The following is a 23,085-nucleotide window of genomic DNA, read 5'->3' on the forward strand; positions in this document are numbered from 1 at the left end:
AGAATCAGACACTACAGACTCATGCATTATGATAATTTTTACCCTTTTTTTTAACCTATTGATAAAAATCTCCAATTTTAATGCAGCTTGTCTCTGAGCATGCATCACACCCACACAACTTTCTGTGACCACTCAGCAATGTATTTCCACAGCATCCCCACAAATAAACAGAATCCTAAATTTTGTTTGGGTACAGCAATTTTACGCTGACTGTGTTCTGATAGTGCCTGAATTAACTCCCTTTCTGTGACAGGCAAATGAACTGCTTCACACAGAATTTATTGAAGGGTGTGCCAATTACACATCAAAAGGCAATTTCCACAAAAGCTCTTCAACATTCACATCACTAACCTCTACAGCATTCCTGGGATCAGGGCAAACAGCTTCAAGAGAACAGGGCCCATTCCTTTCCGAGGTTTCTCTTCAACACCAAAGCTGCTCTCTCACTAGGTAAAAGAGAAAAAGGTTAGAATATAAATGTGACAATTTAAGTCACATTTATAAATCACATTTTAAGTCACAGAGCTCTGCTCTTCTGAAGTGAAAGAGGAGTCATTCCTATGACAACTGGACTTTCACAAAGTAAGGAATCTTTTAAATAGCTCTGGAAAAAGGAACAGTAGCAAACTAGAAACTGACAACACAGCAGTATTTCTCTGATTAAATGACACTCACTGAGAGCACATGAAGTGCTAAAAGAGTTAATGCAAAGTGCAAGCCCAGTAATGAATGCACTGACAGCCCGTGATCAGCAAGAGCATCCCTCTCAGGAACCAAGTAACTTATCATTACAGCACGGGAATAAGAACTAAGCTACATTGATACTAACCCAGCTGAGCAGCTGTGAAGCTACTGAACACATGGTTTTCCCTGGCCTCTCCCCTAGTTTGTCTGCCTCTTATTTTCAGAGTTATAAAATATTCATCTTAGAACTTGCAAGCAGACACACACAAGCCAACAAGGGGCACCAAGTCTGAGATCACTTCAGCACAAGGTTCTCCAGCTAACCCAGATATATGGTAAAGGCAGTAAACCCAGGAATGGCAACTTGTAGGACCTGGCAAATAACTAGGTGAAATGCTGCACTTTGGTTATTAGCCATGAGTTGGCAGACCTCTGATTATTTTACCTCTGATTCCCAGTCAGTCCCATTTGGCACTATTAGTACAGTGTTCCTACACTCTGGAGTACTACACAATACAGGCATACCTAAAGCAACTGGATAAACTTTATAATACAATTTATATCATTTATTGTTTAAATATTTTGTACCTTAAAAGAGCAGATAATATTTTGGTGGGGGGAAATTGACTTGGGTAAAAAAAGCAGTACAGCATCAGGTACCTTTGAAAGGCTTTGTAAGAGAGATGGTGGTAATGTGAAAATCCTCCTCACAGTAATGTTGCAGAGGTTAAAACAAGATAAAATTTTGTCACTATGTTGTTCTATGCTCTAAAATCTTAAGTAACTTGCTGGCTAGTTCAAGTGTTCAGCATTAAAAACTAAAGGAGAATTTCTCTCTTAACTCCATAGTCCATGACCATGAAACCCCTCCAGTTCCATCTACTCATGGGAAAAGTAAGGAACCACCAGCCACAGGCAAACACCACCTGTGTGCACAGCACGTAAAACTGTAGAAATCAGACCATGGAACTCAGAAATACCAAAAGTAGGGAGAGCACTTGGATTTTATCTCTGCAGAAGCAAGTAAATATTTAAACTAAGATGATAAACAAAATGTCCTTTTGTAATAGGAACGGTTACTGGACAAACCTTAAAACAAACAAGGAACTGCCATTTCAGCTATCTTCATTTCACCCTTTTAAGAACTTTATTATATAACCAAATACCCCTCAGGTTCAAAATGATAGATTTTTGTTTTTAAATACAGACAATGGAGGTTTCAGGCTCCAAATCAGACCAGACTCTGATTGCACTGGACTTAATGAACACTTACTATATTTGCAAAGCTCAAATGACCAATTACACTACAAGTACACAAAACCCACAAGCTTCCTTGAGCAGAAATTAAAGGGTAGTATCAGCATCTTTTCCAGCTAAAACTGTAAAAAAGGCCATGAGGAAGTACAACCTTGAAGATAGCTTGCAACTCTCTTTCATATGTGTTATTTACTTGGTTCTGAACCAAAAGTTTATCTATGGTTTATCTATATTCCCACAGTACATTTGGAATGCCTTGTCTCTAAGTCCTGATTCCCTTACATTTATCCTACTTCCATATTTTGTCATGGTCACAATAGCTTGAGAAAGACTTTATCAAATGTATCTGCGTAAAGTTAATTGTTTTGACTTGCAGTCTCAAAACCAATAAACACAGGGAAGCAGGAGGCCCTGTTAAACACAGTTAAAAAGAACTAAATGCCTTCTGTGGTGCCAAAAATTAAAGCACTCCTACTTTACTTCCATCAACCAATCTTCAGTATTGCCCAAGCTTTAATTCCCCTGTGTTGATCAGTTAACAAAAGTGACTGCAAGACCAAGAGCACACACCATCATACTGCAGCAATGAGAAAAAGGAAGATGTTTTCAACCTTCATTATCCAAAAACACAAACATCCTCCGAAGAAATGCAACTAAACTAAGCAAAAAAACAGGTTAGTTTTGAACCCGCCAGTCACAAAGAGCAAAACTCTGGAAGCACCAAAGACAGTTCAAATGACTCCTCACACCCTCCAGCCCAGTGGAAGCACAGAAGCCCTCAAGAAGAAATGGTAGCTACTCTGACAAAAACTCTGCTGCAAGTTCTGAGAAAGGATAACCAGTTCTGGTCATTGTCAAGAGGGTGGCATAGCTTAGTCACCCTCCTGCCTTATTGAGTCTCCAGTGTAAAGGAGAAATATCTCTGGGAAGTATACTGACTGGCATGTTCAACAAAACCTTTCCTGGATGAAAGGATTATGTTTTTCACACAAGATTCAGATTTAGCTTTCCTAGATGATTTCTTAGGGCATTCACCCTATCTCCATCTGAACTAGATTACTGACTTTCCACAGGGACAATGGATCTCTTGGCAACACGCAGACAGTATGGTACTCCATGGCTATGCTGCCTCCAGGCTTCCTTGTCCATCTCTGTCCACTAAAAGGGTGCAGAAAGGAATGTAAGTACACCCTAAACCTCTCCAGACAGGCAGCACCTTGCTCTCTGGCTAATGACTTTCCCATTTGCAGATCACACACTATCCAGAAGCTGCTCAAACCCACAACAGAAAAGCAGCACAGCAAAGAACCAAACTGCCCTTTCCGTATCTGGTGTCTGCTCCTGACCACTTCAAAAGCGTCTCAAGTGGCAACTACCTCATGAAAAAGTACACCATAAGTAACAAATACAACAGGGAGTTAGGGTGGTTCTACTTGCAGAGCAAAACGAACAGGGTGGTGATTGCTCCTCCCCAGAATGCTGCACGCACAGGTAGCGTCTGATTCAGCCGATGGCAGTGCAGATGGCGTCTGCGTCACCTTGTTTTCATGACCCACCACTGAACCCTGGCAGCAGCCATGTCTAGTATTTTCCAGAAGTGTCATTCAGCACATTTCCAAGTGTCATTCAGCAAACAACTGTCAGCCATCAAAAACATCCCCACCCATGGCTTACATAAAGCTCCCTGCTGCACTGAAGGGCTTTCCTTCAGTTCAAGGAGTTGGAACATATAATTTGCAACTATTTTCTCAAAACATAATATTAGGGTGGCCAGCTTGAGCATGACCAATAAAAACCTAAGTGACACTTTGCTGCAGTTACCATTAATTTTAACAGACATCATCTTTTTCAGACAAGTCCCAATCTACAGGCAGTTCTTGAAGAATTTATTTAGGTAATCTGTCTAAATACATAAGGTAATTAAAAATATTTTTTCCATCATATGAATAAAAGCTTTTTGCCTTTTCTAAATGCAAAGTCCATTGGCTGAACATGTATTTTATAACATATGCACTCTGGAATTATAAGGGGGTTTTTTTATATATATAAACAAGTTGAACTATTTCTTATCCAAACACACTTCTTCAGAACTGATGCAAAAAAGTTTAAATCAAGTTCTAATAATATATATTTATGACTTGAATAACTTCTTTTAGCTGCCATTACTCCTTTTTTCTGGTGAATTAAATAATTTGCTTGCTGCAACAAACATTTCCAGACCTACATTCTACTAGGTATTCAACCAGGTGTTTTAGGACTTTTTTTTATTTTGCCAGAGTATCTCAGTACTGACTATTTCTAGAGCTTAACAAATCAAATAGAATTTGATTGCTACCCCCACCAGACATCACACAAAAAGTGCTAAAATAACAAAACCTCAGCAATTACAAATCACTTGGTTCCTGCAAAGAAGAAAACTGATCAAGTAACACCATTCAAATTTGGTTTATGTACATCTTATTTCTGAAAAAGAAATACAAACATTATGCAGACTTTTATCTTAGTTGCTTTCCCCTTATTTATTTTCCAAGTATTCCTCTGTGGATAAACTATGTTTATCAACTTTATGCACACCATACTGGTGCCATCACAATATTAAAAAATGAAAGTCCTACAGGAGCATAAGGTTTCTTCTGTGCCTACACACACCACAGGTATTCAACAGAAACCTATTTACATCTAACCAGGCATTTTCCTCCCTGCTTCCACTTTTTGCAAAGTTACAAAACAAACTCACATGTTACATCAAAGAGGAGACAAGGAAGACATTACATATAAACTGTTGTTGATAGGAATTACAATAGCTGAGTGCTAGCACTTACTCCACATAGGATAAAGATAAAAATCCTGCCTGTGATGGAAAGAAATCAAAGGGATCATAAACATGTGATCCAAGTACATTTTCTGCCTTTTCTAGTGGAGATGTGTGCTTATCATGCATTCTTGACCTCACTGGTTCACTTTCAGACACACTGCAAGGGATGTGATGTCAAAGCCTGCCTTCAGCCAGATGAGGTCAGAGGTCAGGATCACAGACCAGCAGGAGCCTGGATCTGAATTCACACTGCCTACTATGATGAGAAATAACTTCGGCAACAATGTATTCCCGCTGTACATAAAATCTGAGAGAAGAAACACAAATGTGGGCAATATGTTGTAGAAGTACTCCCAGCTGTTTTAACGACAGGATCAGGATGGAAGAGCCAGATGTTTTCCTCCGACAAAGACAAGACCTTAAAAACCAACATAAGGGTCAGACCCATTTGTAAAAAACAAACAAAAACCTCAAACAGGTGAAAAACTACAGTTTCTGGCTCCCTCCAAAACATTCTTTTCATTACTGTTTCTTATTCACTACTTCTGCTAAAACGAACTATAGTATTGCAAAACTGCATGCAGGAACAAGTAAAGAAAGGTACTACATCTGTTTCCAGTAAACTTCACAACTCCAACACCTGGGTACTTTCTTCTCCTCACCAGCATTCCTGGATTCTTTTGCTTTTTGTTTATAAACCCATCTCTCAGCAATCTTGTCATACTTGCAAATGAATGCATACTTCCTAGTGAAGACTCCATTAACCTCCTCCTGCTCAGGGAGGATGAAGGAATACATTAAAGCATGCACTTCACTTTCTCAGAGATCAACTCCAGAGGTTCACAGTAGAAAACAGCAAAAATGGCACACCCAAGTCTACAGACACTTGTCACAACAGACTGCTTAAAAATTTTCACTGACTATAATTACATCTTCAAATTAGAATATGGTTGAACACCCGTAACTCAGTGTTCTTGCTGTCCCCCAGACCCAGTGTAACACGGCTTGGAAACACTAGAAAGATGATACCAGTGGTGAGCACAGAGAAAACACCACTACAGCTTAAATACAACTTTCTGGAGGTGGAGGGGGAATATATAATCCCAACAACTAATCATGTTTAGACAGGTAAAAATTAACTGGGTGGAAAAAAAATGAAGACACCCCACTCTGTGCAGCAACATGCCAAGTTCCAGGCCAATCCTCAAAATACCTTCACATTCAAGAGTGAAGTACTCTCACAAAAGGGGTCTTAATGACAGACCATTACAGCCACCCTACTATATACATCTCTTAAATGTTGCTCCTCTTCACTGAAGTTGTCCAAGAGCCAAACACAAATAACAGAAACCTTTGACAGATGGCTTGGGCACCATGCACTTTACATCTTTTAAAGAAGTTCCTCGTTAATCTAAAAATTCTAGTGCTGCCTTTCAGCCAGGTTTTTCTCAATATAGCAAAGCCTGATAAGATATAAATGCAAATGGCCAACCAGACACAATAAAAGGGGACATCACCCAAGAGAAACTGCTTGAGCTGCAGCTGCATTCACATCTCCTCCAGAAGCATCCTCTACACACAGAGGCAAAATGCAAAACAAGAACTTCAACAGTCTGACACTGGGTACAATTTGAAGCAAGGAAAGTTTAACACCAACAGTTTAAACTTTTTAAAAGCAAGACAATGAAAGTCAAGGAAATAAATCCAATCTCATTTATTGTGGGCAAGCTCTGTTGGACAGCCCAAATCTTGCTTCAGTGTAACTGCAGTCATTTGGACGTCAGGAGGTCTTAATGCAACACCTGGTTTCTACGCCACTGGAAAGAAGAATGCCCCACAAACTGCATTTATGTTAAGTCAAAGCCAAAATCAGTCTGAAAGAGAACAAGAAAATTGTCATACACGCTTCATGTTACTTCACCTTTTAATTACTCCCTAATTAAATTTGCATGCTTTGATAATATCTACTATTATAAGTCGATGCTCCAAATGGAAATAAATGCTAATTCCCTCTGCAAATGAACCATCAAAACCACGTACATTTAAATAGATTAGTAAAATTTATTTCAAGTTGTCTTAAGAATGCTCTCACCTACCGAACTCAATCCTCAATTTACAAAAGTCTGCCAAGGACGCATTAATTCAGTCCCCTATAGTCTTCTGCTCTTAACAGCAAAGACAAGTGCTTCTTGTAGAAATAAATCACAATGTGTCAGTGCCAAACTCCAGATGCTCCCTATGCAGACATGCTGAACTGACTTCTAGGTCACCTGTGACATAAAATTCCATTAATTATATTGCTTGATAAGAAGCATTGTCTTTTTTACATAGAGGTTTTCAAACTAAGTAACTGGGTCTTAACGTTATAGAACTATGATCTCTGTCACCGAAATACTGGATGTTGTTTGCATGTTACTACAGAATGATATAGGATGGAAGACTTCTGTGAAGCTCAGTGCAGTCCAACCTCTGCTCAGCACAGGGGCAGCTTAGATCAGTTGATCACGTGAGCTCTGAGCATCTCCAAGAGTGGAAATCCCATTGTCCCTCTGAGAAACCAACTGTGCTGTCTACCTTCATGGTATAAATTTATACCCTACTTGTAACTGGCCTTGTGCTGCTTGTGTCCAATGCCTCTCATCTTATCCCTGTGTATCTCCGAGAATATAAAGATAGTAAAAATTTCTACAGTGGTCATCTCTTCTGAATTACAGATTAGTGACCATAGAGATACTTTATAAGTTGATCAAATATCTGAGGACAGGGCCCTTAATCAGATCAGTCAGGTACACACTGAAACAGTGAGAGTCTTTTTTATACAAGCTATTATTTTATTTATGAATTAATAAAATAAATCTAGATAAACACACATAACGTTTTGCTTCATCAAATGGGAAATAAAGACCAGAATAATAGAGAAGGGTTCTTTGTTTATTTCAGGAAGCTAATGCCTGGCTCACTCTTTAGTTTTCCACAGGATGAACAAAACTCTCTGGATATAGAGACAAACCCTGATTATCTAAATCACTGGTATCTAAAATTCTGAAATCCAAAAGTCAAATACCTGCCTGGAGGACAGATGCTCTGGCATTTCTAAGAACAGATCTGTTACCTTGATATTTGGAGTCTTGCAACACAATTTTAAATCTATGTTCAACTGCCTCACTGAAGTGTGCATGGTTATTTGTTCATTTTAGAAAGAGAAGTGTATAAGTTGTTGCAAACAGTACACTCAAAAGTAAATAATGATTTTTCCCTCTCAATTAGTGTCTACATGCTAACTTGCTCAATATAGCTACATTCACTGATGCTATATTGCATAATGTAATCAATATATCACTATGTTATCCCTGCCGTTAATTCCAAGCTCATAAACACTTTTATTTACTTTAATTAATCACAAAGTTACAATTTCCTAACAAGTACTGAAGGCTGACCTATATTAAAAAGTGCCACAGGCTACTGGCAAACCAAAGACGAAGTCAGGCTTTTCACAGCACTGCATGGTGGGAGGACAAGGGACAACAGACATAAATTGATATAAGAGAGGTTCAGACCACACATAAGAGAAGCTTTATTCCGCCACTGAAGACAGAGAGGCACCAGAATGGGGCCCAGAGAGGCTGTGCTGTCTCCACACTTGGAGGTTTTCAAGACACGACAGGATCAAGCCCAGTGCAACCCGGTCCCATTTCAGAGCTGGTCCAGCTGTGAGCAGGAAGTTGGACTACAGCCCTGCCAAAGTTTCTCCCAACTTGAGACCTTGAGAGGTTCTCTTCCCCACTGTCATGTACAGAGCAAGTCTTAATCCCAGTGTCCCATTCTAACTTTTAACATGCAAAGTCAGCTGACTTGCTGCCCTGCTTTCCCAATCTCCCAACTGTTTTCCCTCTGCAGCCTTCAGCTTCCTGCCTATCCTGACACTTTACAACAGGGAAGGTAACCCTCCACCAGTGGACGTAATTTTCTCTCCAGGCATCTACCTGAGGGCCAGAAAACCAGTCACTATGTCCAGAGTACATGAAAAACAGCAGGAAAAATCAGAAAGCAGACAGTCTTTAGAACATGCTGGGCGGAGGGTGGGTCCTCCCCAAGCATACAGACCTCCTGAACAGCAGAGCCTTTTGTATTTGCCTCACATCCAGCCCTACAAGTCCCAAGCACGTTCCTCCAGAGCTCTACCAGTCACCCAGTCCAGCACACAAGTCCTGTGACAAGTTTCTCTCCAGCTCCTGCAGTGAGGGGGTAACATTTTGGCCTGTGCTAACAACCCTTCCTTAACAAGGATCACAGAGAATCTTGGCAAGACAACATTTTGGTGGTCCTGCTTGGAGTCAAGACTAGGGTACTACCCAAAAGCAGCTGTCGTGGTGAGCTGCCTTTGACAGCAGCACAACCATTTGCATGGTGCTGTACTTAGGTAACATTTTAACAAAGGCAAGAGCTGTCTTGCATCAAGTTGATTCTTGCATCTCTGCTTTGTCTATCCGTGACATGGAGAAATTGTCCCAGAGCTAATGGAGCTGTAGCTGTGCTTCCTGGAGAGCAGCTTTAGCCTACATGCACCTCCTCAACAGTGTCCTCACCCTCAAACACAGCACTGAGCCACTCACAGCATGCACTGCACTGGGCCACTTGCTCAGATTGTGCTGAGAGAAAGGAAAATTAGGGCAGCTGGCAGAGGCGAAGATGACTTCCAGGTAACTGGCCAGCCAGGCTGCACGCACTTCCCACCAGTGCTCCTGCCCTCGGCTCAGCACACAGTTCCCAGGCTGTGTGCTGCACAGCTGGTGTCCAGGTATATCCAGAGATCAGAAGAAACAGATCTGCAGCAGAGCTTCCATTTCTGGGTTTCCAGGTAGCTATTTCTGTTCTACAAGAACTCTCTCCTGGTCAGTGACCTTCAACTCCAAGCCTTGGAGGGCATGTATTTCAATAAATTGTTTCCTTGTTGTTAAATTAGATGTTACTGTTCTGAGAAGGTCTGTGCATCATGTCTCTTTTTGACAGAGAATTTTGCCAGCTCAGATAGAGCTAGGGCAGCAAGTAGCCTGTCCACCAAAAGAACAGATCAGAATGCATTTAAATGTTTATGAATAGCCCAAGGATTCTGTTCAACATTGCAAATGAACAAGTCAAAGTTGATGATATACAGGAATTCAAAAATAAAGATTTATTACTCTATCACACACTCCACCATGAATCTTAAGCTCACAGATTCTGTTTCCAAGGCCCATGCACAGCTGTAAAATGTTCTGTAGTTATTGTGATGCTAGTCATATCATCACAATTTGCCAGCCGTCAAGTTTCAGGATAGTGCTGCAGAACTCTGACTCTCATCTCACAGAAGAGTCTTTTTACTCAGCTCCTTGAACTCCCACTAATAACCAGTTGTTCATACTCTGCAAGTTTGCAAGGCTGGAATATATTTGGACAGCTCTCTCCAGGTCCAGTTTCTAAATTAAATGAAGTAACAGGGCATATTAGAAAAGGAACATTAGGACAACAATTTCCACAAATACTGATTTTACTGTAGCAGATGATAGTAAATGAGATGATTCCTTATTCTAGTAACTGCATGGAAACAAAGAAATCCACCGAACTGCAGCCACCATCCTGAGAGAAGACAGATATTCTGAATATCATCTAAGATCACTTACGGTGTTCCTGGGAGAGCTTGTTCTACAGACTGCCTGCAAAGTCCTCACATCTTTGGATTCTGCCTTTTTGGCAGCTACCAGGGATCTCATTTTGAATCAAACCTCCCTTGTCTTGCCCATCTAATACAAGTGTTAGAAATAAAATTTTTAAAAATCCCAACAAAGATCAGCAGAATAAAATGATACTGAATAGCCCAATAACTGCTTCAGTTTGCCATGTGAAATCAAAGTGTCCAAAGTAAAAAGCCACCTTCTTATTCAGCAACCCCCAAGTTGAACAGACATCTCTCGACAAATGGGGGTCAGACCTCCCTGTGCAGCTCATCACTGGCACTTAATAAACTCAGCTAATTGACCTTTCTTTTTCCTTGAACCAAAGGGAAACTAAGGTACTGCAGAACAAGTCCTACAAGAAAAAAAGAAGTGTCTAAACGGAGTCACGCTTAAAATCATCTGTAAAAATTATGACCATATACTTCTTTCTCTTTCAGAAAGCAGCACTCACAACTTGAAACATGCCAGTCTGTTTCTCAAAAGTGTCTCCATTGACTATTACTTCATTCCTCAACTCATTCATTCCTTTTTCCTTTTTGTCTGAGATAGTAGATCCAAGAGAGATCACAGGACAATAAAGATTTCACAATACTTACTCCTGATCACTATTGATTTAAATCAGATTCGGATGAGTAAGCAATACTCACTTTTATTTTTATAAATACATTTTTATCCTCCAAGTAACAGTATAACTTGATGTATTGCCTAACAGTCCTAAGAAGTTGGAAGTGTAAGAATGCAGATAATACGTTTAGTTTTCCATGTTTTCTTTCTGTCATTCTACACAAAAAGCTTCCTGCCAAGACTTCACACATGATATCTTTACATAAAAAAAACATGGGTTCAGAGCATAATCTGTAAAAATACCTGGATGCAAATTTCAGATCCAGACAATTTTCAATGGCTAAATTTTAATACACACAGAAGGAAAAAAAAGTTAAAGACACTGAATGACTTAAGGAAGTGTAACTTGCCAATATGAAATTACAATGTCTCTTCATCAGTCATCCAGTAACCTCAATATTTGCGTGATCTGCATGACCAAACATGAAGAAACCTCATAAGAGAAAATATCAACACATCAGAGATTTAACTCTTTTTCCAGTTATCCAGCTCCCCCTCTTACACAAGCACAGAATCATATCTTCATTAGTAAATACTTCCAATAGATTTGTAGTTACTGAGTTTGTGTATGCATGAAGTTTTTGTTTCCATATGGATTTTTGTCTTACTCTTTTTGGGGGCAGGTGCTTCGGCTTGATTTAGGGTTTTTTGCTGAGGAAGGGTAAGGAGACAACATTTAGAAAGAGAATTCTAACAGCTACTTGATGATACACCTTGATACTTCCTTGGTCTTAACACATTCTTACTCAATTTGCTGCAAATCTAAGTTGAAGAACTTCTTCTTCCTCTGCCTATGAGCTACCAACAGTATCATTCTTTTACAATTTTCCATCAACTACCTGCCTGGAGTGTTTCCTAAATGAAAAAATCTTACTACTTATACTAAATGAAACCTAATCATAATTAATCATAATTATTTTCCTATTGAAAAGCTACAACTATTTGAAAAGTTTGCACTAGAATTATCAAAGTAAACCAGAAAAGCAATATTCTGGCTAAAATTGTGAGTGCCATAACAAAGTGTACAAAAAAAACCCATGTCCATAATGGAGAAAAAAAAGAAACAAATCCCCAAGCCAAAAATAAAGTTTCATTACCATTCTGCTACATGAGAAATAAGTGAAGAAGTTAAAAAAAAGCTAAAAACTGGTGAGGCATGAAAGTTACTCGTCAACACTATTTAAACGATTTAGTTTATTTGTGTTTGGATATATTTTTCCAGGGGAAAGGAAATGTCTTTACAGTTACTCTGAAAAATATCATTAATGACACCAGGTAGTCATAATTTAATGACTCTAGATTCCTACCCATTCTGTAAAGAAATGGCTTGCTGTCACATTTGGCTTGCTGTCCATGTCACTGAAAAACAAACCAAAGTTTACGTGATATTACTTTGAAAAAATTGAGATTTTCATGACATAATCAGAAATATTTAGGTTTGCTCTGGCAAAATGAGGAGCACTGATGAACACTTCAGAGTGTAAAAAAAACACATTTAAAAACTGAGATTTGGTGAAACACAGCTCAAGAAAGGTATCAGGAAATACCATACATACTTCTCTTGTATGAGACAAGTCATTAAGCTTATTGATGTCATCATATTCCTAGATAAGGGCTTCAGTTCTTCTTTAGAAAAAGAAGCTTAACCAAGATAAGATACTAGATTTTCATGCTTTTCAATGTCCAAACAAAATTGTTTTTCATATTGCAACCAAAGTCTTGACATCAGGAGATGTCAAGCTGGAGTTAGTTTCTTTAGAGAGACCGATTCAGGCAATAATATTTTGCTGTATTTGCAGTGAAAAGTTATCACCTTAGTTCTCTTCTCGCTCTAGGTTTGAAGTGCAGTCTTTAAATAGTGTGATCAAGTACCACTCTTGATCAAAATTCTTCTCATGTCTCTCCTTAACAGGTAGCACAATTGAGATTTACCTCTTGTAACAGTAAAGGTACAGTGGACAGATTAGTCTGAAATCTCTTTTAAGAAAATTAACATTTCATTAATATGTCCTTAGTACTTAATTAGAAAATCCAAACAGTGCTTAACAGGAAAGAGAACAGACTGAAAAAGAAATTCTTCAAGAACATTACTGAACTTGAGCTGCTGTTCATTTCCAGTGTGCTCCTAATTAACTGCTGACTAGTTTTCAAAACGAGTAATAAGAAAAAGCAAGTCTTCTAATTTACCAGTCTACATCAGACCTTGTCATCTAGTCACACACTAATTTATGCACACATTCATTGAAACAACTGAACAGTCGTTAAATGTTTCTCAGGGATCATATCACTTAAACCCTTGATGAATCACTTGGAAAAACTACATATATAAAGCAGAGACATGGAAGCAAACAATAAATACCCCACTGCTATTAGGATCACAGAATATTTCACTAAGGTGTGAAAAGCAATTTCAAAATTCCCAGTCAAGTTTTCTACCTTACAAAAGCACTGCTTTTGTGAATTCTGCATTAGACCAGAGCATTAGCACCATGCTGACAAAGAATTAGACATAATATCAAACTTTTTTCCAGAAAAAATCTTTACAACTCTTCCCTTCTCATCATTACTTTCTGGGTTTTTCCAGTACCAGGTGCTCTGATAAAATACAACATTCTCATATTCAGAGTGCAAGAACTGCAAGGCTGAGGGAAGAATTCTAGCAGAACCTCTGCTAACAATGGAAATAATCAAGTAAGTCTTTGATAAATGTGGCTACAGCACACAGTCTCTTCCAAGCCAGAACTCAGTGTCTCTGTCATGAGAAACTGGAGGGGAGAGATGTAAGTTGACAAGACTGAAGCATACACTCTATATATCCAGTCTTTTGGTCTCAAAAGAGGGTATCTTCTGTACACCTGGTCTGTTGAAAGCAGACAGGGACAGACTGCCACTGAAGGAAAAGAAATGCCAACAAAAAGAGACCAGAAGAAAGGACCCAAATTTCCTACAAATGACAGCACCTTCCATCCTCTCCAAACACCCGATCTACAGTACAGACGCTGTGAGCAAGAAAACACAATCTTTGCACTCCCTATAACATCTTTAGCATAAGACTTATAACCTAAATGAGGACCTTAAACCCTTAGCCCCATTTTATTTCCTGTTATAGGACACTAAGCACTAGAGCCTATTTATGACTGATGCAGATCACACTTGGCATGGCAACAAGCAGTGCAGCCAACAGCGTGGTATCACAGATCAACTATTATTTCTGCTGGGACTTGTAGATGATATACTCAGTTCATCTGTAAGCAGGGAATAGCATTGTAGTCTACAAGTCTACCATCTCTTCTCCCATCCCTAAATGTTTTATCAAGGATCAAAACAACCTGCTTTGGTCACTTATGCTCACAGGAAGCCATGGAACATGAAATGAAAATGACATGACATAAAACTGAGAACAGAAAATGAAGTGTGAATAGGGCAAACATTTTTACAATATATTAACTGCCTTTATTATACTGCAGTGAGATCACTTGGCTGTAGAAGTATGAGATTTACAACTCCTTCATCTTATATGTAGGAATACTACATTTTATTTGGTGATCTCAGGGCAGGGCCAGGGGGAAAAATGAAAATTTCTCTCAGACCCACCCTTTGAAGGAAGAGGAAAAAAAAACCAAGGAACTAAACAAACAGCAGTTATTTACATGTTTCTAAAATCATGAGAACATGAACTTGCAACTTTTGACCTGAAATCCAGCAAACGCCATCTGCAATATTTCATTTAGATCCAAGCAAATGCCTTTTCTTATGTGCCCAGAAAGTATCCAGTTATTTTATTTCCCTATACATTTTATAATTCCCATGATGTACATGGGCAGTTTGATTTTGCAGCATAGTGAATTGAAGAATGAACCCAAACAAACCACTGTCTCACTGGCACTGGAAAAAGAAGGAAACAGCGACATGGGAAAAAAAAAAAAGACAACTTGTTCACAAACAAATCAGGGCACGGGCAGGGGAGAAGAAAGAAAAGGAAAAAGCAGCAACCAGAACACAAGCAGCTGGTGCTCAGGGACTAGGAAGGACTTTGGCTCCACAATAACAGGATCAGTTGCATAATCGCTGCTGCCTGAGAAGTTATACAATGTCTGCCCTTCTCATCATTAAGAAAACAAATAAGCAACAAAAGTCTTTTTAGGGCACAGAAGCTAATAAATGAAATACCATATGTGAAGTCCTACTAAAGAGAAGGGGTTCTATAGTTTCAAACATTACTTTTTGGCTTACTGAAACATTAAACATCAAATTATATGTTGACCTTTGCTAAAAACATCTATTTCCTCTAAAAGCAACAAGTCCTAAAGCCAGTGTCAAACCACAAGAATTTCCCACCTGGCTTTTCCAGTCCAGTTCTCAGAAGACATATTTACATGGGAGAACGCTGTCCCTAAGGCCTACTTGCATGACATGTGACCTCTCTTGCTGCTGTAGAACTTTATGAATTCCATGGCATTTGAACCAAAGTCATAAACTACAAAAATATCTCAAGCACTAATATGATTCTAATTGTCTAACTGGATATTTTGCAGATACTTACAGGAGAACCAGTGTAACATTTATAAGAGAAATGAAGACAAATCAACCTATGAGGAATGACATCACTGAAGAATGAGCAGGAAAGAGGTTTTCCTGAGTGGTCATGTATTGTGCAGACCTGAGACTGAGGCATTGCACGAAGAGTGAAAGTGAAGCCTGATTCAAGAGTGAAACACCACAAAGATACTGCATGCTAATTAAGAGACAGTTGAATTTGAGTTTGCCAGCACTGAATACATAAAGATAATTCTAGCCTAATTATAGCTCTCTCATTAAGGACTTGGGCCAAAAGAACAAAAGCTTTATCTCCTCGTCTAAAATTTGCATTTCCCTGTGATTACCTCTCTTCTGCTCCAAGTCTCATCCATTTGGTTCTTACCTCTGGGTCAGAAGTTTTGTATCTTTTCACCACGATTTGGGCCCACAGCCCAGAGCTACTGCATTGCAGAATCAGCAAAGACATGATGCAGCAATATTCCTGAATTTCTTTGGATGTGGAAGTACATGTCATTGCTGCCAATCTCTGAAAGCCATCCAGATAAAATTCAGAGGCCCACGGCACTTCAGAAAAAAAATTTAAGAACCCACAATGATGACACTAAGATGGCCATCCTGACAATTTATGTCCCGTTGCTATTTTCCAGCTAGCATCTAGAACACTGCAAAATTCACTGATTGTGCAAAGACATAACAAACGTTTACTCTGCTGCTCAACCCTAAAACTCCAAGCGTTACCTCCTGTGCTCAGCACACACCACTTCCAGAAACAATTGTAGGAATTAGCAGAGAAGTAGAAATTCCAGGATCTGTATTGTAGTGGAAGTACAGACCAATTTCAGAAGGAAGAGAGACACCTAACCTGTATTCCTCTTGCCTCCACTCCAGCCTGTCAGCTCCTGGATAAGCAAAGGGAATGAGAATGGCAACATCCCTAGTGAAGGGAAAGGAAGCTGCTAACCTGAAAGCCTGCACAAAGGAATATGCTAGCCACACACTGATTCTGTATATACAAGATATTGAGGGACCAGCAATTAGAGAAAGGCACACTGCTCTCTGCTGTTCTGTCTCACCAGCCTCACTACACTCAGCAGATGAGTCTTGACCAGTTACAACTCCAGAACCAGTGGCCAGGTCACAGCAGCATTCCATTAGCAACCACCTTAATAGAAGAGCAGCACATTCAACTCCACATTTCTTATACTTTTTTTTTTTTTTCGTATCAGGGATTGCTGCAGATGGCAATAATTCAATCCTTAAAGCCCCTTACTGTGAATATGCTACAAAGCAGCACAGCTTTATCCATAATGTCTCAGTTCTGAATTAAGTAAGCCACTTACCTCTCCTAATGCTTCTGCAACAACTCAAAATTTTGATTAATGACCTGCTCTGCAACAAGCACCCCTTATACCAACTTCATCAGCAGTCCCCTCACTCCCCTCCTGACTCTGGCAAATGCTTGGAACAATTCTCATGTTTAGGATTCAGGGGAGCCATTTTACCTACTCCAAGAGTAAAGCAACGCCAGGCAAATCTCAAGACACTACTGTACACTAATCGAAGTGCAACTGGAACAGCTATTGTGGATGAAGAGTGTGATGCCCTTCCTTGTGGAAAAGAAAGGAAGATCCAAAAATCCCACTCACTCCCCCATTCCTATTGGACTTGGTGCTAAAGAAGGAGAAGAAGGAGAAAAACAACAAACATTAAGTGCTCCAAGACTTCAATAAGAAAAATCTGGCACAGTAAAAAATTTACTTATAAGACAGATACTAAAAATGCTAAAAACTAAGTAAATCTCACAGCTAAGCTTCCAAAGCTCCTCAATCTGCTACTCACTTTCATTAGCAATGGTTTATATAAAGATGTGTCTTATTAGCAAACTCACACATCAAATAGACAATTGATTCAAAAGACACTTCTTAGGTGGCTAGGGTTGCCCTAGAGTTCATAATTTCTGATTGAACAGCTCTCTGAAAGTATGATCTTCAAATCAACACCTAAGGTAATGGGAATTAGGTACCTGCAAAAGACAATTATTTCCTGCCAAGGCTGCAAGGGCATTCCACACTCTATCTTGATTTTGGACAGTTGGGTTCTCACCTTGTGAGAGGTGAATTCCGCCCTCTGTGCAGCTCAGCTGATGAGCAGTTTCTCTTAACTTAATCACCCACTATCCACTATCAGATACTTCAAGTCCATAATGATCTCTTTTCCAATAAAGAATGGACACACAACTAACTCAGACTCACTGCAGAACCCCTCCTAAGACTCCAGGCTTTTTACATCCTGGTAATTTGTCTTCAGGCTTTGGAAATGTAATTGAGGCTCATTCTGGGTCCTGAAAAAATCTTCCCCATTACATTTAATCTATCTCTTTCTTCAAAGGGGGAAGAGAGAAAAGAGCAAACTAGAAAGAAAGAGGAAAAAAAAAAAACTAAATACAATTATCAGTGACTTGGAAAAAAATTACAAAATTGAGCAGGCAAGTTCTGGATGCAGGAGGTAAAAAGGAGACACATCCAGAAGACATGAAAGAGATGGAAAATGGAAGATGGACTAAAACTGAATAAAACTGAAGTTAACTCACTGATCACCAATCCTATGGACAAAAGGAAGCCATTCCGGATTCTATTACTTAGAAACAATTATGCTGATCCGAAATTACCTGTGCATGTATATACTGAAACAAAAATAACAGCAAATTATTTGTCTAAAAAAAGCAATAATATTTAGAACATCAATGCTATCCTGGATTTAGATGAACTGAAATTATTAGAGGCAATTAAGAGGGGAAAAAAATCTATTCTGTCTTCAGTTTATTCTCCCTTTGATTTTTAATGATAATAAGGTCTCCATATTAAAAAAAAAAAAAAAAAAAAAAAAAAAAAAGGAGGAGGAGCAAGTTTTGAGATGGGTCCAAGTGCATCAGGCCCGTGCTACTATCTGTGGTTTCTCCCCTGTTCTGATGCATTTCCAGGAGGACACTGGAGGAATTCTCTGTAACAATATTTTTCCAAACAGTATTTTGGCAAGATTCCAAAGCAATTGTTTTAAAACAGAAGCCCAGTAGTCTGGATCAGCAATACACCTGCAGAAAGTCCATAAAGCATAATTTCCTTTCAAGAGCAGATCAGGATCACCATACAATTGAGATTATACTGCACAAAAAAAGACTCCAAAAAATCTCTCAAACCAGCAGAATGGGTAAATGAATGCTCTGACAAACCAGCACAGTCATACACACAAAACTCTCCTTTGCTTGCTCCCATAAGCAGCATTTTTTACAAGAGCAAAATATTAACAGACAGAAAAACAAACAAACCAAACTCACTGGGCCAGGAAAGGGAATTAATGCATTTGTTTCATTTAAAGCACTCCCAGGAGCAACAGTAGCACTTACATGCCAGACTTACAAGAACAAACACTGCAAGAGAAACACTAACTGTGAAACAGAGATGGGTCACTAAGCTGAGCTCTCTTTATTGTGGCAAGCTGACACATTCCTTCCGTCTGCCTGTCCAGATTTGTCAGCATTCTGCTAGCAAGTGCCTGAAAAACCTATAGCCATGTTAATAATCTAAAGTACGTTCAGAGAGCACCTCCTCCTCTATCAGCCCCAAGGGAGAACTCCACCACCAAGCAACAAGTGCCCAACTGGGCACAAGGGTAAAAAGGTGTCACTAACCACACACATGAAGGAGGAAGGCAACAAAGACCACAAATAAACACTCAAGGTGACTGAAGAGTAAACAGTGTCAGACGTACAAAAGAAATATTCCCTCTTAAATTTAACCAAACTTTCTCTTTTAATAAAAGCAGGGACAAATCTCTGCCTATGTCCAAGTGAGACTGACTAGTGCTATTTCCTAAATTGAAAGATGATGAGGGAAAGAGTATTGCATGATGATTGCAACACAATTTTCTTAAGCTTGCAGATGTATAAAGATAGTTCAGAAGAGAAACTGTCTTCCAAGACATACTGTGGCACAAATGGCACTGCTTTGTCTCCACTTCCATCTCCCTGCCCTGTTGACAATACAACCAGCACACTGAAAGCCAAAAAAAAAAAAACTGGTTTAGTACTGGCAGGACCTCATATTCTGAAATCATCTGACATGCTCAAACTACTGAAGGGAAATTAAACAAAAAAAACCTCACACAGATAACAACAAAACAAAACACAGCACCACAAAAAACACACACCAAAACAACACCAAACCCCACAAACCAAACAGACACAAAACCCCAACTCCCTCCAAGCCCTCACCTAGTGGGATGAGTAATTAAATTTCTACCATTTTGAGACTGAATTGTGACTACAATAATGTTATTTAGACAGCTATATTAGTTCAGATTTGCCAGACATCTTTCTCAGAGACATTTATACTTGCTATCTCACCTGTATTATTAAACTGATCACTTTGAGATCAGCATGGTATCTTCACATGAATATACTCAGCCACTACCAGAGCTGGCACATGCTGCTTAGGATCATTAAACTGATACCTTCAGCTCAGCAACCTCCCTTTAATTACATTAAAGATACACCAGCTAATATAAGAAACAGAAGCCAGTAATTCATGTACCTGGATGAGCACGCTGGAGGAGTAGATGGTAATTACGAGCCAATTATTTGGATACAATTATTTGCACCTCTTGCAGACAGGGCACCTTCCAATGACACCCATTTTAGTACCTCCAAATGCACGGCTATGTGCTAGATACCAGAGTGGGAAGAAGAGATCTGAACACACAGAACACAAATCCCCAAAGAACCAGCACGCCCATGGCAACATAAGTTACGTGACCCTTGCGTGCAGCAGGAGGCATCTGTGAATTGAGGAAGGAGGGGAAGGTTTCAAAGCAGGCAAGAAATATTACTGCATAAACCAGCACAGCAACAGACTACTCTGAGACATCTAAAGGTCAGCCTTCTTATAGCTCAAGAGAGCAACCAGAATACAAATGACTACCAAACACTTAAATATATTTTATTACTGAAAGCTAAATTTATTATTGAAGGTCAAGATAAAGTTAAAAAGAGCCTGGGTCGTCATCTCTGCATGCAGATCATATTTATACAGCTCAGGGCTCTTGGACCAAGCAGATAATGGCATTACAACACATGCTGGAAAGTGAGCAAACTCACTTTCAGTATGAAAATGAAACCTCTTAGGACTGGTAACTGGCCAGGAGAACAGATTATTAACCGTGTAAGATTGCCCTTTAAGTTACAGCCATTAATTACACAGAACATCTTTTTAAAAGAGACACCTCCATTCAAATAAAAGATGTTGCAACCATTGCAGCACTGCTTACGTGGACAATAATTTCTTACTGCAAAAAACCATTACAGTCATCCAAAGTTGATCATCACCACTGAAGCAACAGATTCTTCAAAAGGCAGTTGGTTTCAACTAAGAAAAGACACCACATAGAGTGAAAAGATGTAAAGTACTGTAATTATAGTGCTCCAGTACAAATGTTTTTCAGATATTGCTCTGGGAAGCCCATGTTCTCTGTCCTTACCTCTTCCTCTCCTCTTACCATGCCTTTTTATTGAAATAAAAAATAATTTAGACTTGGCTAGCTATTCTTCAAGATGAAACAACATGACGTTTCAAAACAAACAAAAAATGAGAGTGACCTATTAAGAGGTATAAATTTTGAGACAGTAGTACAAGCCTACATACTTAGTAAAAGCCTTCAGCTCATGATGAAGTTTTGCCATCGTCCTCCCAGACCAGTTCAACATCTTCTGTGAGGTCTTAGAAGAGTCCCATCTCAGGAGTACTTGTTACAAATGGTATAAACTAACATCAACATACTTAAGCATAGCAATGAAAAAAAGAATGGAGGGTGTGAACACCACATTCTTTCTGCAAGAGAGGAATAAGGATCAGTATTAATGCAATATCTGTGAGCACATACACTCCACACAGCTCAGCCTAAGCATTATTCTTCTAACAGTACCTGAGGAGAGAGCTGGAGGGCAACACAACTTATTTTTAACCCAAACACTAAGAGTTACAGTAAAACAGTCAAAACAAAATCCTCATGTCTTGCTTGCCAGACTAGGGTTTTTCTTCTCCTACTCACATGTTGTTAATAAAGAAACTAGGGATAGAGGGAAAGGGATCTATTTTGCTGGTTTTACTTTTTATTGGTAGATTTTTGCTTGTTAACTGGCAAACTGGACATTGCCATATAAACAAAATTAAAAAGAAGGTGAAAAGAATTCTACAAAACTCAAGATACATGCAAACAAATACCTCTTGTCCAGACTAAAAAATAACAACAATACTTGAATTAAAGAGAAAAAAATAAAAGTCTTCAGCATGCCTCCATTTTCCATTCATGTAGACAGAGCAATCTTCCTGAAATATTTATACAGAAAACTACTCAAAGAGAGTCTCTCATACATAAGAAAATGCACCACTGTGCACCTACTTTTCTTCTTTAAATATCAAGGCCATTCATGAACCCCAAACAGTGCAATTTTTCTAAAAACATGGGTTGTTCAGAGACTTTTCATCCAACATTATTTAATGCTTAAAGTGTGACTTCTGACCAATGTTCTTTGCATGTTCCAAGTTAATACTAAACTTTCAGTCAAGTCAGGGTGCTCTTGATCAAGCTCCTGTCCTTCTCCACCTGATTAAGTGGCAGGCTCATTTCTTTGAACACCCACCCCAAAGTCAAGTAAAAGGGTCAAAGGGCACTTGTTTGTAATTAATTTGTTTAAATTCACAAAAGCAGCTTGCTTTCTCCTGGGTAGAGGTAAGAGCCCTCTGTAAGCTGGAGTAACTTTCCAACAAGATTTCCCTCAGCCACTGCTGGGACCTCACAGCACATCACTGCTGCCCACCACTCCAAGAGCAAACACAAAAGTCTGAGCAACAGACCAGTTATAAGTCAAACTGCAGACAAAAAAAAACAGTTACAGTAAAATATCCAGTACTTTCATAGCCTACCACATTAAAAATTATCTTACTATCTTCAGAAGAGAAAAAAAACCATCACTCTCTGCCTATTTGCCACTGGGCTTCACAGTGGACATGAAATATATTCCCATGTTTTCATTTGCTATTTAAAGCATACAAAAAGCTTGTCCCATACCCTTACCTCTTTCTGTAAAAAGTCAGGCCTCTAAACACCATGTTCCCAACCTCTGCAAATGTCCTGCTTCAAGCATGATTACAGATGTCCTTTCCAACCAAAATTTATCTGGTGTGTTCAAACTTTTCCAGGTGAACTTAAAATTTAAGATGAATCCTTCCTCATATCACATAATAAAGATGAGTATTCGGAGACAGCAGCAGTCAGTCTGTTGAACCAAAGTCAAGAAAATGTATTTCAATTTACTATGACTCTGCAGTGCTTGAGGTGCTCCACTTTCCTACTCATTGTGAGTATTTTAAAGGCAGACAATAAGCATGTCCAGGGATT

The 23,085-nt window shown here is 39.1% G+C and overlaps 1 protein-coding gene across 4 annotated transcripts in view; it reads right to left on the reverse strand.

Annotated features, from left to right (window-relative positions):
• The window catches only part of WDFY3 (WD repeat and FYVE domain containing 3), a 150,682-nt gene that overhangs the window by 118,724 nt on the left and 8,873 nt on the right, over positions 1–23,085 (reverse strand). For all 4 annotated transcript variants that reach the window (XM_053975347.1, XM_053975345.1, XM_053975346.1 and 1 more), the window contains exon 2: positions 352–446. The gene's annotated coding sequence lies outside the window, so the exon portion shown is untranslated. The remainder of the gene's footprint in view (positions 1–351; positions 447–23,085) is intronic.

The sequence above is a fragment of the Vidua macroura genome, chromosome 4, assembly GCF_024509145.1.
Source record: "Vidua macroura isolate BioBank_ID:100142 chromosome 4, ASM2450914v1, whole genome shotgun sequence".
Taxonomy (NCBI): Eukaryota; Metazoa; Chordata; class Aves; order Passeriformes; family Viduidae; genus Vidua; species Vidua macroura.